We start from the raw sequence: 14,887 nt of genomic DNA on the forward strand, positions 1-14,887 counted from the left end.
CCCCAACCCCACCTCCCTCTTTGGTCTGCTCTGGCCCTGTAGGCAGCTGGCTGTGGCCATGTGATGTAGGCTCAGCCCATCAGATGGTCCTGCCTGGGTCTGGTCTAATCTTGAGCATGTTATGAAAAGACTGAGAGATGGGTAAAGGGACTTCCCAGCACAGGGAGCAGTGACCGTGTCCTGCTGTGAGTCTGGTGCCTTCTAACATGGTGGAGGCATCCCGCAAAGATGTCCCCCCAACGCCATCCCTTCAAGAAGACGATCTGGTACGCCTCATTTTTATGCTCCCTGGAGCCACCATCATTTTGGGCTCTTTTCCAAGCCTGGTTCCCCAGCTTGCAAAGGACTTTGTAAATCTCTGATACGTTTTGAATAAATTCCCTTTTCTGGCTTTAGCTGGCTTAGGTTGTCTTTCTGTGACTTGCAACGCACAGAATTCTAACTGGTGTCCATACCAAGCCTCTCAGCCCCTGTTTTCACATGCATGCCTCTCCTCTCTCACTTCCTAGTTTTCCTAACTCAGCACAGATGACATGATCTCCCCATTGTCTGTTCTCTCACGGATGGCGTTTTCTTCCCTATTTCCCCAGTTACACCACCAGGCTAATCACTGGATGTCTCAGATTGGAAACCACAGGCCATCCTTCCGACCATGACTCTAGTTTCCTACAGCCTGGTGTCAGGCTTCCATGACCGACAGCACTCGCAGCTCACCACAAAGGTGCCGCTGGATGAGGCCCTCCCACTCTGGCCCGCACGTCTTCCCTCCCAGCCCTGGCTCACTCCCGTCTGTTTCAAACCTGGCTCCCGTCTGGGTGTACACCTCTGACCTGGTGAGGTGCTGGTGCACACATGCTGCCTCGATTTTCCTGCAGCACAACAAGGGAGTCAGAGGGCTCCGTGAAAAACTGCCAGCCCCAAATCCAACAGGCGGCAACGTTATTCTTCCAAGTGGAAGAGCACTTAACAGATTCTCAGACAAACAAAAATTGAGACAGTTAATTGCTAGCAGACCTGCCCTAGAAGAAGTGTTAAAAGGAGTCCCCTTCAGGCTAAAATGAAAGAATATTAGACAGTGATTCAAATCCACATGAAGAGATAAAGAACCAGTAAAAGTAATGGCATAGGTAAATACTTAAGATAGTATCAATGCATTTTTCTTTGCAACTTCTCTTTTTCTCTCATCTGTTTAAAAAATAGCATCATAAAAATGATAAACCTGTGTTGATTGATGAGCACACAATGTGTAAAGCTGTAGTGAATGATGATGAAGAAGATAAAAGTTTCTGCTCAACAGATGAATGTAAAGGTGTGGTGTATATATACAATGGAATACTACTCAGCCGTAAAAAAGAATAAAATTTTGCCATCTGCAACAACACAGACGGACTTGGAGGGCATTGTGCAATGTGAAATATGTCAGACAAAGACAAATACTGCATGATATCACTTATATGTGGACTCTAAAGAATACAACAAACTAGCAAGTATAACAAAAAGAAGCAGACTCACAAATACAGAGGATAAACTAGTGGCTACCGGTAGGGGGTGGGGAGGGGCAAAATAGGAGCGGAGGTGTGGGAGATGCAAACTCTGATGTGAGACAGGCTCAAGAATATATTGTACAACATGGGGAATACCGCCAATATTTTATAACTGTAAAGAGACAACAACCTTTCAAAATTGTGAATGACTATATTGCATACCTTTCACTTATATAATAAGTTATATGAGCATCACCAACTCAATGGACAGGAATTTGAGCAAACTGTGGGAGATGCTGGAGGACAGAGGAGCCTGGCACACTGCAGTCCACGAGGTCACAAAGAGTCAGACACGACATACAAGTGAACGACAGCAGCTTACATAATATTGTACATCAACTGTACTTCAGTAAAAAAATAAAAGCTTCTGTATACTGTATTAATCCAAACTAGATTAACATACATTAAGATGTAATCCCCAAGGCAACAACTAAGAAAATAACCCCTAAAATATACAGTAAATGAAAGAACAAGATGATTAAAAGAATATGACAGACATTATACATTTAATACAAGAGAAGTCAGTAATTGAGGAGGAGAGGAACATAAAAGATATGACACATAGGAAAAAAATAGCAAAACAGTAGGAGTAAGTCCTTTCTTATCAGTAATTACATTAAATGTAAATGAATTAAACTCTCCAAGTAAAAGGAAGAAAATCCAACAATGTTCTCTCTAAAGAGTGTTACTTTAGTTTTGAAGACACAAACAGGTTGAAAGTGAAAGGATTTAAAAAGATATTCCATGAGAACAGTAACCAAAAGAGAGCAGTATGGCTATATTTAAATCGGGCAAAACAGACTTTAAGACCAAAAAGTATTATGAGAGAGAAAAAAGAACAATATATATTAATAAAAGGGTCAAATACATCAAGATGTAACAATTATGAACATATATTTGCCTAACAATAGAGCATCAAAGTCCAAAAAATAGATAGACTCAGGGAGAAATGGACACTGCAACAATGGTAATTGGAAACTTCAATGTTCTACTTTCAAGAATGGACAGAGCATCAACAAAGAAACAGAGAACTTGAACAGCAGTATAAACCACTAAATCTAATATACAACTATAGATCACTCCCCCAACAGCAGCTCCTAAACACATTCATCTCAAGGGTACTGGGAACGCATCCCTGGGGGGACAAAGGTTGGGCCACAAAGTAGGTAACAGATTTTAAAAAGTATCTTCTCTTACTACATTATTACTAGAGGTTTTAGCCAGGGAAATTAGGCAAGAACAAACAGTAAATGCAGGGCCTGTTGCATCCCATGCTGGGCCCAGGCTCAGGACTGAGTCCGAGAGAGGGCAAGGAACAAAGGACCATGCAGTGTCCTGTTCTGTCCCTGGGCAAGGCAGTGAAGGGTAGCTCCAGCCTGTGCCCATGGCATCTTGCTCCTCTTTCTAAATTTCAATTTTGAATTTCAGTCTCCACTGATATCCAAGGGATTTAGGAAGATCCCAACCTGATAACTTTGGGCACAGACCATGAGGGCCAATAGGTGGAGCTGGTCATTTTAGGCGCCATCAACTGTATACCTGGCTAAAGAAGCATGGGGAGGGGTGAGCTGCTTAATAAGCCATAGGTGTATGCTCTGCTTAACAAGTCTGATCTTGCAGCTGGCTCAGCCTGGAAGAAGGGCCACCTTTGTCTTTTGAGAAAGGCACTGTCCAGACTTGATGTTCTTGTAGTGCACTGTGAGTTTTCAGAAGAATCAGCCCCAAGGCTTGGACACAGAACTCTGGAGCTCAGAGAAAGGTGGACAATGGCCAGAGATGGCACCATGGGAGATAACATGGGGCCTGTTCTCTTCTTTGCGGTGGGCATATGAATCAGGTGTCAAGAGTCCAAAGGTGTCTGAGCAGGCGCCTCTGCTGAGGATGGGCCTGCCTTCTCAGCCCTGTATGCATACAGCCTCAGAAGAGGCCCTGCCATGGCAAGGAGCAACACTTCCCTTACTATAGTTGTTACCATCATTATTATTCCAGCATTACTCTTTTCTGACCACCCACCTAGTACCCGGCCCCATCACCACTGTTCACACACAACACCAACCAGAGGCGGTTGCCAATCCTGTCTTAAGAGGAAAGTGAGGCTCAGAGGCGGTGTGCTGTGTGTACCACATCACCAGCTACCAGGGGTTAAGCTGGTGTCTCAACCCCGCCTGCCAGGGTGCATAATATCAGATGGCCCTCATCTTGAAATTGTCTCATTTTGAAATTATTTCACCAATCTTGGATATTCTGTCTGCATTTTTATTCTTTTTTTCCTTTGCATTCAGTTTGAATTTTCTACTGACAAATTTTCAAATCCACTAGTTATTTCCTTGGCTGTGTGCACTCTACTGGTGAGCCGATCAAAAGCATTCTTCATTTCTGTTGCAGTGATTTTTATTTACAGAATTTCTTTTTTATTCTTTCTTAGAATTTCCATCTCTCTGCTTATATTAGTCATCTGTTCTTACATGTTGACTACCTTTTCTATTAGCATCCTTAACATACTAATCATAGTTACTTTAAATTATCTAACTGATAATCCCCAAATTGCTGCCATATCTTGGCTGTTATTTTCTGAACTCCCCTATGACTCTAGATTTGGGGTCATGGTTTGGTCCGTGACTTCGATTCTCTGATGGGTGGAAGAAGTCCCTGATTTTAAGTTCATTCAGTTTCTCCCTTGCTGTAAGGGTGGCAGTGATTATGTCTATGCTTTTTACATATCAAAGGTAAAACCAGAAAGCTGGGTCTTTACATTTTAATAGCTGCTGCATAATGACTATTTTTTTTGAAACAACTTCTTCTACATCTCCCACCTCCCCATCCCTAGGTAATCCTGATTCACCTCCCAGAGGCCTGGGATCCACATGAAAGACTTCAGAGAACAGCAGCTTTAAACCCTCACATTAGATTAATGGCCCATCATCATCTCCCCTTTATAGTGAGGAACCCAAGTGGAGAGATTATACCATTGGAATAAGATCATGGAGCAAGTAATTGGTGCAACCGAGATTTTACACCTAGGTCTGGCTTTCTGGCTTTCTTTAAAGACTATACTGATGCCAGTGTCAGGGTGGGAGGGTTGCCTTTCCCCATTCACTGGAAAGTTAACAAGGACTGGATCGTGACAGAGGGCTAAGAAGAGGAGGGCCTAAGAAGATGTCTGGGTAGAGGAGAGAAAATGGTTTCTTTTGTTGGATGGCAGAGAAGGGAAACAGAATGCTATTTAAGTATAGTTATTTACAATGTTGTATTCATTTTAATGTACTATTTACCATAGCCAGTCATGGAAGCAACCTGAATGTCCACCAACACATGACATTTGAATGGATGATATATGAGTGGGTAAAAAAGATGTGGCACACACACACACACACACACACACAGACACACACTGGAATATTACTGAGTCATAAAAAAGAATGAAAACAGTTAGTCAGCTGAACACTAGGCTGAGCTGGTCTTCAGGCTGCACTGACTCTTAAGATGGCATTTAGGGCAGGTATCAGAGAAAGTCAGTGCTATGAGCATCTTTGTCTCCATACTAATCCTCACCTTCTACTCAGGCCACAGGATGCTGCTGTGGTAACTGGCTGGCAGTCTCACATGCCAACCACTAAACATGCTGAGAGAAGTCCATGTGTATCACTAACCCAGTCATACTTTGGAAAGCCAGATGGATGCGCATTGCAGATGTGGGCAGGGGACTTGATGGCTGTGTGCCTGATGGCAGAGGCACAGCTACACATGAGTAGTGGCGGGGTCAGCTCGGATCCGGGCCGAGCCCTGCCTCTCCTGCACAGGAGCGGTGTGCCCTTGGGAGTCACCGGATTTCCTGAATCTCGGCTTCCTTATCTGGCCAGCAGGGAGAGCTGCTCCACCCCCACAGAGCTGGGGCAGTGGTAAACAAGACCCAGGGGAGTGCAAAAGAGCTCTGAGCCCCCGTGCGGTTTGCCATTTCGCAACCACTCTCAGGGTCGAGTCATTTCTCCCAAATGTGCAGGAACAGAAATCAGCGTAAGAAACTGCTTCCCTAAGGAAGCAGTCTGACTCAGTCTCTATTTGGTTCAGTTGCTGGGGGTGGGTAAGTGTGGGCTTCCACTTGGCTCCAAGAGGCAGGGTGTCTGGCAGAGCTTCTCTCTAGATCCCGGCTGAGGGCTCTGCCCAGCCTCGCCCCAGCCTCCTTGTTCCTGGGGCACAGATGCCTCAGTATTCCTCAGCTCAGAGTCCAGGAAAGCAAGAGGGTTCTCCTCTGATGTCATGGGCGGAATTGTGTTCCCCCACCCGACATTTATATGCTGAAGTCCTGACCCCCAGGACCTCAGAATGTGACTGTACTTGGACATGAGGTCTTTAAAGGGGTGATTAAGTTATAAATGAGTCATTAACAGGGGTCCTATTCCAACTATCAGAAGAAGAGATCAGGACACAAATTTGCACAGAGAAAAGACCATGTGAAAACACAGGGAGGAGATGGCCATCTAACAAGCCAAGGAGAGAGGCCTCAGAAGAAACCTCAGAAGCCTTGATCGTAGACTTTAATCCTCCAGAATTATGAGAAAATCAGTTGCTGTGGTTTTAGCCGCCCAGCCTGACACCCTTTGTTATGGAGCTTGAGCACACTAATCACAACTGTCCTTCCTCCTCACTGGGAGTGAGAGGCATTCCACACACTGCTTAGGGTTCCTGCAAAAGTTGGTCTGTTGCTGATGGCATGACCTTGATAATGTCCTTCAGAAAGGCCCTCCCTCATTCCACGTCTCACCCCCATCCCCTCATTCCTGCTTCCTGGCATCATCTTCCAAATAAACCACCTGCACCCAAGTCCTTGGGCTCTGCTTTTGGGGAAGACAGATGTGGACACAGCATCAGGTTGACTGGAGCTTTAGCTTAATTCTGAGAGTTCCTCCGGCATGAAGGGCCAGAGTGGGTGGCGGGACAGTCAGAGAAGCTGCCCTCTGTGTACACAGTGCCACCACCCTACCAGATCAGTCTCCAGGAAGCTGACCACTTCAGAAGCCAACCAGACCTTTGGCTGAATGCTGTCAAGCTGCCTGTGGATAGGGAGGCCCCAATGCAGTGTGCATGGTATTGGGTGCAGGGCAGGTACCGTGGGTCATTGCTTGTATGAACTGGGGGGAAGGTGTCTCTCTTCACTCAGAGGTATTGTCCAGAGCAGCCCACAGGGCACACATGATGGATGCACGCATGCATGATGAGATGGGACAGAGAGACAGAGAATGCTAGAAGGGCCAGTTAGGCGTGGCACCAAGCAGCCCTCCCCATACCTGTCCTTTCTCTGTCCCCCTCCCAACAATGGCACTGCCTCCCTCCCAGAGGCCCAAGCCAGAAGGTTAGGCCTTGACTTTTCTCCTTCCTCCCCTCCGCCCTCCAGCTTCCACAGGAGCCAGATACCCAGCTCTGTGCAGTTCACGTTCTTAGGCTGTTCTGTCACCACCATCACTCTGCTGGCCCAGCATCTCATCAGCCCTTCCCAGAACTGTTGAAACGTCTCCCTGCCTCAGCCTCTTCTCCCCTGCTCATCAGCTTCCCTTCCCAGAGTCATCCTGCTGGAACCTTAGCATGGCTTCCCACCTTTCATTGGCTTCCCATACGCAAAAACAGGGAATAAGAACCCATGATGGCTTTCTAATGCAACCCGGCAAGACCGAGGGACATGTTCCAGGGCTCCCTTTCTTGTATGTTTCCCACAGGCTGGGCTTCAAGGAGATTCCTGGGGGATCTGAGAGACTGCAAAGGAAGCATCAGCCATTCTGTAGCCCATGGGCATTGTTGCTGAGAAGCTGACTCAGCTCATTGGGAGGAAGGGGCAGCTGGACCTGCCATCATCCCAGCTTCCTACGGAACCTCTTAGCTTCTCTGACTCCTGGGCCTCGTATGTGTTTAGTTCTGCGACAAAGGGCTGGAATTGTGCAGAAGTATTTTGCAACACCAAAACCAGCTGCACAGACACCCACAACGCCGTCCCTGCCCAGCACTTTTCTTGTCCATCTGTTTTCTCCGTCGTCTCTGGAGCCCACTGTCCCTTTCACATTGTTACTGACTTGCATCCTCAAGCAGGCCACCTGACCTCCATTCATCTTCTCTCCCTGCTATCTGTTCATTCATTCAGCAGTTATTAAGCATATCCTGTGTGTCAGACATCATTCTAGGCACTGTGAAAACAGCTCTAACACTAACCTTACTTTCCCTCCCTACTCTAAGTGTGCTTGAATAGTAACCAGACGGGTAGTGGCAATAAAGCCTGTAGAATAGAGCCTGTATCTGGATGGGAGAGGGGAGACAGATCAGAGGTGAAATAAGTAAGCAGAGGCAGGGCTTCCAACTATGTCTGAACGATGAGGTCAGCAAAACCTCTTCTCCAAATGCAACGTGCTACTGCTGCTAAGTCGCTTCAGTCATGTCTGACTCTGTGCGACCCCATAGGTGGCAGCCCACCAGGCTCCCCCGTCCCTGGGATTCTCCAGGCAAGAACACTGGAGTGGGTTGCCATTTCCTTCTCCAATGCATGAAAGTGAAAAGTGAAAGTGAAGTCGCTCAGGTGTGTCCGACCCTCAGCGACCCCATGGACTGCAGCCTACCAGGCTCCTCCATCCACGGGATTTTCCAGGCAAGAGTACTGGAGTGGGGTGCCATTGCCTTCTCCAAAATGCAACGTAAGTCTGGACAAAACTGACAAAAGAACCATTTCCATATCTGAAACTGACCAAAGGAATGCGGCAATCTGAAAATCACTTATGCTCGGAAGACTGCTCTACTTCAGGTAAGAACAGTGAGAGTCTGTGGAGTTCTTACCTAGGGGTGCTTCTATCCCACTTTCCCCAGCTCAGTCCTCAACAGAGTTTCTGCCAGGGTGGGACACATCATGGGGACCGGCAATTCTGCTGATGAAGCTGAAGCAGCTCATTCAATTTGGAGCCGTGGGTGATGCCCACACCCAGAGGCACTGTCAGTGGAAGAGACAATCGTGGCAACAAGTGAGCGGGGAGAACTAAGACTGTGCCTGGGTTTGCAGTCACTGCTGCGGCCATTAGGCTGCGTGTGTGCACAGCGGCGACCAGAGAGGGCTTAGGGCACCCATATACTCCTGCCAACCCTAAGACCGTGTGCATGTGCAGAGGTCATGTGAAGAGTCCAGCAGAAAGTGAAAGCCAGGGCAAACGTGGAAAACTTGAAAACAATCTGAACTTTGATAGCATTTCCCTACCTCCTGCGTATCTATTAGCAGAAGATGGAAGCTCCACTGGCTTAGTGTTTGGATACAGTATCTGTCTAATCATTGGCTGACTACTGAATTACACAGAAACAGGGTGACCCTTCTAGGAAGCCAAGTTTAAAAATAAAAGGGAGAATAAAAAACAAATAAAACCAGAGATATTAGTGAGTACATATTGTGGGGGGAGACAGATTTAACAGACTTATCCCAGGCAAGTTACCAAACAATTCAACAACAGCAATGTTTAGGTGAATAAATTATAATTCTGAGTTCCTACAATACATTACCAAATGCTCAGTTTTTAATTAAAAAGTTATGAGATGTACAAAGGAAAAGGGAAGTGTGACCCATACTTAGGAAAGACGCCAACAGAAACTCTCCAAATAGTCCCAGATTTTTGTATTTAGAATACAAATACTTCAAAAAAAATCTATGCAAATACATTTAAAGAACTAAAGGAAACATGTTTAAAGAATTAAAAGGATGCACGATAACAATGAATCAGCATATTGAGAATCTCAATGAGATGGAAAATATAAAAAAAAAAAAGAAAATTCTTGAGTTGAAAGTCCAATAACCGAAATGAAAAATTCACTAAATGGGCTCAACAGATTTGAGATGGCAGAAGGAAGAATACAAGAACATTAGGAGAGAGCTACAGAGATTACCGTATCTGAAGAATACAGAGAAACACAGAACAGGAAAAAGAACAGACATTTAGAAATCTGTCAAGTACCAGCAAACATGCCAGTGTCTGTGTAATACAAGTTCTAGAGGGAGACAAAAGAGAGAAATAGAAAAATCATTTAAAAAGAATAGTGGCTGAAAACTTGCCAAATGTGATGGAAAAATATCAGTTTTTACATGTAACCAACTTAAAAAACCCCAAGAAGGTTTTAAATACAAAGAGATATATAGCCCAATACTTTAGAATTCACCTGCTGAAAGATAAAGAAAAAACCTTGAAAGCAGCAAGAGAAGAATGACTCACGCCAGGGAGGGGACATCAACATGATTCACAATTGATTTCTCATCAGAAACAATGAGGCTAGAAGTAGAAGGCCATACTCAAAGGGCTGAAAAATAAAAACCGCTAACCAAGAAGTTTATATCCCAATAGATATCCTACAAAATTAAGACATTCCCAGATAAACAATGACTAACAGAATTCCCTGCTGGCAGACCTGCCTTATAAGAAACACTAAAGGAAGTTCTTCAGCCTGAAAGGAAGTAACAGCAGGTGGTAACCAGAATCCAAAGGAAGAGATGAAGCACACAGGAGATCATAAATATGTGGATTAATATGAAAGACTCTATAAATATATTTTTCTCATTTCTTCTCTTAGCATCTTTTAAAGACTTCAGTGTGTATAAGGCAATAATTACAAGAGTGTCTTTGGGGTTTATAATACATAGATGTAATACATAACAAAGATAAAGCAAAGGAGGAGAGAGGAAATGGAACTACCTTGGAGCAAAGTTTTTATATTTTACTAGAATTAAATATTAATCTGAAGTAGATTAAGATAAAGTGCATACTGCAATCCTTAGAGCAAACACTAAGAAAATGGCACAGAAATATAGCAAAAAAAATCGATAAAAATTAAAGTAGTATACTAGAAAATATCTAATACCAAGAAGATTATAAATGAGGAGGAGAGGAACAAAAATAGAGGAGATATATAGAAAACAAATCACAAAATGGAAAATGTAAACTCAAGTATATCAGTAATTACATTAAATGTGAGTGGTCTAAACACCCCCATTCAAAGGGCAAAGGTTGTCTTCATGAAATAGCAAGATCCAATTATATGCTCTCTATAAGAGATACACTGTAGATTCAGGGATACAGACTGGCTGAAAGGAAAAGGATGGAAAAAGATATGCTATGCAACAGGAACCATGAGACAGCCGGAGCCAGCAATATTAATATAAGATAAAACAGACTTTAAGAAATGAAACATTAATACAAAGAGGAGCGTTTTATAATGATAAAAGTTGAATACATCAGGAAGCAATAACAATTAATAACATACACAGACTTAACAAAACAGCCTCAAAATACAGGAAGCAAAAAAATGAGAGCAGACAGTCGAATAATAAGAGTTGGAGAATTCCCTATATCAATAGTCATAATGTCAACAATGTCATTTATTGTCATCTCAGTAATGACAGAACAATTGGATGGAATATCAGCAATGATGCAGAAGGCTTGGACAACACTATTAACCAATTTGACCAAATTGATATATATAGGACATTCCTCACAATGACAGTGGAATGTACTTTATTTTCATATACATATAACATCCTTCAGGATATGCCCTACAATAATAAATCAACTGGTGAACAGATAAAAAAATGCACATCCACACAATGGAGCATTTTCAGCTAAAAAGGAACGACTACTGATATATACAAGAACGTGAATGGACCTCAGAACCCCGATGCTAAAGGAAAGAAGCCTAATGCAAAAGACTACAAAGCATTCCATTTTCATAAAACGTACAGAAAAGGCAAGTTTATAGAGACGGAAAGTAGAGCAATGGTTTCCCAGGCTGGGGGGCGGGAGGGGGATTAACTGCAAATAGTCAGGAGGGAATTTTTCTGTGCCATAGAAGTGTCTGAAAACTGGATTATGGTGATAGCTGTATGCTGCTGCTAAGTCACTTCAGTTGTGTCCGACTCTGTGTGACTCCATAGACAGCAGCCCACCGGGCTCTCTTGTCCCTGGGGTTCTCCAGGCAAGAACACTGGAGTGGGTTGCCATGTCCTTCTCCAATGCATAAAAGTGAAAAGTGAAAGTGAAGTCGCTCAGTCGTGTCCGACTCTAGCGACCCCATGGACTGTAGCCTACCAGGCTCCTCCGTCCATGGGATTCTCCAGACAAGAGTACTGGAGTGGGGTGCCATCGCCTTCTCCATACCTCTATAAATTTACCAAAAACTATTTAATTGCACACTTAGAATGAATGAATTTTATGCTATGTAACCTACATGCCCATAAACTGTTAAAGTACAGAAATATAGGAGATAATAACAGATGCTATGAAGAAGAGTAAAGCGAAGAAGAACGGTAGGAACGTCAGGGTAGGATTCAATTTGTGTAGCCATTGGTGTGTGGTTTGCCAAATACTTCCAGCCCTCCCTTCCACATATACAGCTGGACTGTGCTTCCTGGACCCCTTGTGGTTAGCTGGAGCAAGGAGTTATGAGTGGAGGGTGCCATGTGTGACTTCCAGACTGAGGATTTCATTGCTGCCATGAGACCCTTCTAGAGCTCAGTGTCTCTCTTTGCCATCTGGTCTGGCCACCAGCAGCACTTGAGATAAAGGTTGTTCCATTAGCCTAGGCCTTTGAGTTACTGTGATGGGCAGACAACCTGTGACCCAGTTCCGGTGTCACCTATCCCACTGTGACACAGGCAGGCAGGCAGTGAAAGCCTCAGGAGAAGGTGACATTTGGGCAAAAATCTGAGAAGTGAGTTTGCGAGTCATGTGGATATCTGAGGGGGAAGGGTGCTCCAGAGAGATGTGAGAGCACAGCAAAGAGCTGGTATGTTCGAGGAACGCAAGGAGGCTGGTGTTGCTGGCGCCAGGCAAATGGGCCATGTAGGAGAGGACGTGATGAGTAACGCTGGGCCAGGTGGAGGTGTGACATGGAAATTCCCTGGGGTGTGTTGAGTGAATGACAGGTCTAATCTGATTTGGTTTCAAAGCCTTGTCCCGTTTGTAATATTGAGAAGAGGTGGACAGGCCATGGGTCGACTCAGGAAGACCAGTGAGGGGACCTTTGCAAGAACCCAGGTGAGAGCTGAACTCACGCCCAGCTGCCCTGTCACTCTCCCTGCAAACAATTCCAATCAGTCCGACATTTACAACTTTCGATAGCTGCCTACCTCCCAGGAGAAAGAGCCCAAGTTTCTCAAACTGGCATCAAGCTACCTTTCCCCTTGCACCGCCCACCACCCCCCCCCCTTCCTACCACGTCAGCTCCCCTCTCTCTGAGTGTCCTGTACTCCCGGGACATAGTCTTGCCTTCCCACCTGGGTTCTCGTGGTCTCCTCCAAACCCTGTATCACTGCAGGGAGGGGTAATGGTATGCTCCAGAGGAAGGACAAGTCTGCAAAGCCACAGAGTTGGAAAGGCCTGGGGAAGGGGTGTGATGGAGGGTGCCCATGCCAAGCTGCCCCCTGGCCTTGGTCCTGAAGGTCAGTCCATGGGCCGGGGAAGTGGGGACCTGTAGGAATGGCTAGATTCAGGCCTGCCTTCTTCACTGTGGACTCACTGGCCTGGTACGAGCAGAGGCCATCATCTTGCTTCCCACTGTGATTCAGATGCCCAGTGGCTATCCATGGAGGGTCAGCTAAAAGAAGCCACCAGTACTTGAGAGCCAGGCAGCTCAGTGAGCAGAATATTTGGGAAGTTGGAAGCAAAGAGACTGCAGCTGGTCTGACCAAGCAAGACCGTGGCACAGGGATAGGTCACAAGAGGTAGATTTAAGGGTGGTGCCCATGCCTGGGTGAGAGTTTTAGCACAGGGTCCCCCGAGTGAAAGGCCAAGACTTGTGTAGAAGCCGGCCTTTGGCTTCCTGCTACACAGCAGGTCCACAAGTTGACAAAATTACGGGCAGAACGATTAAGTGAAGCACAGCAGCTCAATTTAACCCTGAAGAATCTTCTGTTTGTCCCAATTGTCTGAAAATTTCAGTTAAAAGCAAGCTCAAGTTCCCCAACAATTTCCTCTAGAATGTATCCAGGTGAGAGAGAGAAAAGGAGGGTCAGAGAAAGGCAGGCAGACGGACAGAGAGAAACAGGGAGAGGAAGAGGAGACAGGGCTGACTTAGAATGACCAGGGATGGGGTGGGGACGCGTCCCCCGCGCTGGATGACTCTCCTGTCCTTTCCAAAGCCTTCCTGAGACTAGCATTGCTGCTCCTTTCATATGAAGCTGACAAGCCGTGGTCAGATAACACTTTAAAAATTAATTCAACCTAAAGGAATAAAGTTCTGATGCGTGCTGTAATATGGATAAACCTCCAAAGCATTACACCAAGTCAAAGAAGCCAGACATGGAAGAACACACACTGCGTGATTCCATGGATGAGAAAGATCCAGAATGGGTAACTCCACAAAGACAGGAAGCAGACTCGGGGCGGCCAGGGCTGGGGAAGGTGGGGAGCAGCCTTTTCATGTGGATGGGATTTTTTTTGGGAGGTTATGAAAATGTTTTGGAACTAGAGAGAGGTGATAGTTGTGGGACATCTTGAAATTGCCACTGGACTAATTACTCACTTTAAAATGGTTAATTTTAAATGAAGTTCATCACAAGAAAAAACTAAATTCTTTAAATTTAGGTATCTTGTGCAAGAGCCCCTTTGCCCTTTCCTCAAAGAATCAGCATCCTATGAAGGTGGGGGACATTTGGCACACCATGGAAATCTGATAGCTGGAACCTTTCGAAAAAGTAAGTTTGTGGTAAGTTTCTGTTTGCCTCAGTCTTCAAAAATTTCAGTTAAAAGCAAGCTCAAGTCCCCCAGTAATCTCCTCTAGAATGTACCAGGGTGAGAGAGATGATCCCATAAACCCATCTGAGAGAAAAATACCTTGAGATTTTACAGCACCCCCGACCCAATGCATTAGGCCTGAACAGAGGTCAAGGCTAATGTCAGCTGCTACCCACTCCCTGCTGTAAAAAGGAAGCTCCAGAGGAGTTAGACACTTGACAAGGACCTGCAGCACTCGTCTAGCCCAGGTGAGATCCTGGGGACCTGGCTTTGTGAACACAGGGCTTGATCCCGCACCCCTGTGGAGCCCTGTGCAGACCAGCGCGAAGGCTGCCGTGTGACCTGGGGCCTCTCTGGGCTCTGTCTGGAGGCCTGGCTGCACAGGAAGCTCACCTGGCAACTGCTGATGCCCACAGCCCGCCCCGCACCAATTAAGCCTGACCTCCAGCATTCAAGAATGCCTGGGGAGGGCCTTCCCTGGTGTGCTGCACTTCCGCTGCAGGGGACATGAGTTCAATCCCTGGTTGGGGAACTAAGATTTCCAGGCTGTACAACCACCACCCCGCCCTCCGCCCCCGCCAATGCCTGGGGATTTTTAAGAACTCC

At 45.6% G+C, this 14,887-nt stretch overlaps 1 protein-coding gene across 6 annotated transcripts in view; it reads right to left on the reverse strand.

Annotated features, from left to right (window-relative positions):
- ARHGAP22 (Rho GTPase activating protein 22) overlaps positions 1-14,887 on the reverse strand; it is a 182,082-nt gene that overhangs the window by 155,158 nt on the left and 12,037 nt on the right. The gene's annotated exons all lie outside the window — the stretch shown is intronic.

The sequence above is a fragment of the Bison bison genome, unplaced genomic scaffold, assembly GCF_000754665.1.
Source record: "Bison bison bison isolate TAMUID 2011002044 unplaced genomic scaffold, Bison_UMD1.0 scf7180017864341, whole genome shotgun sequence".
Lineage (NCBI taxonomy): Eukaryota > Metazoa > Chordata > Mammalia > Artiodactyla > Bovidae > Bison > Bison bison.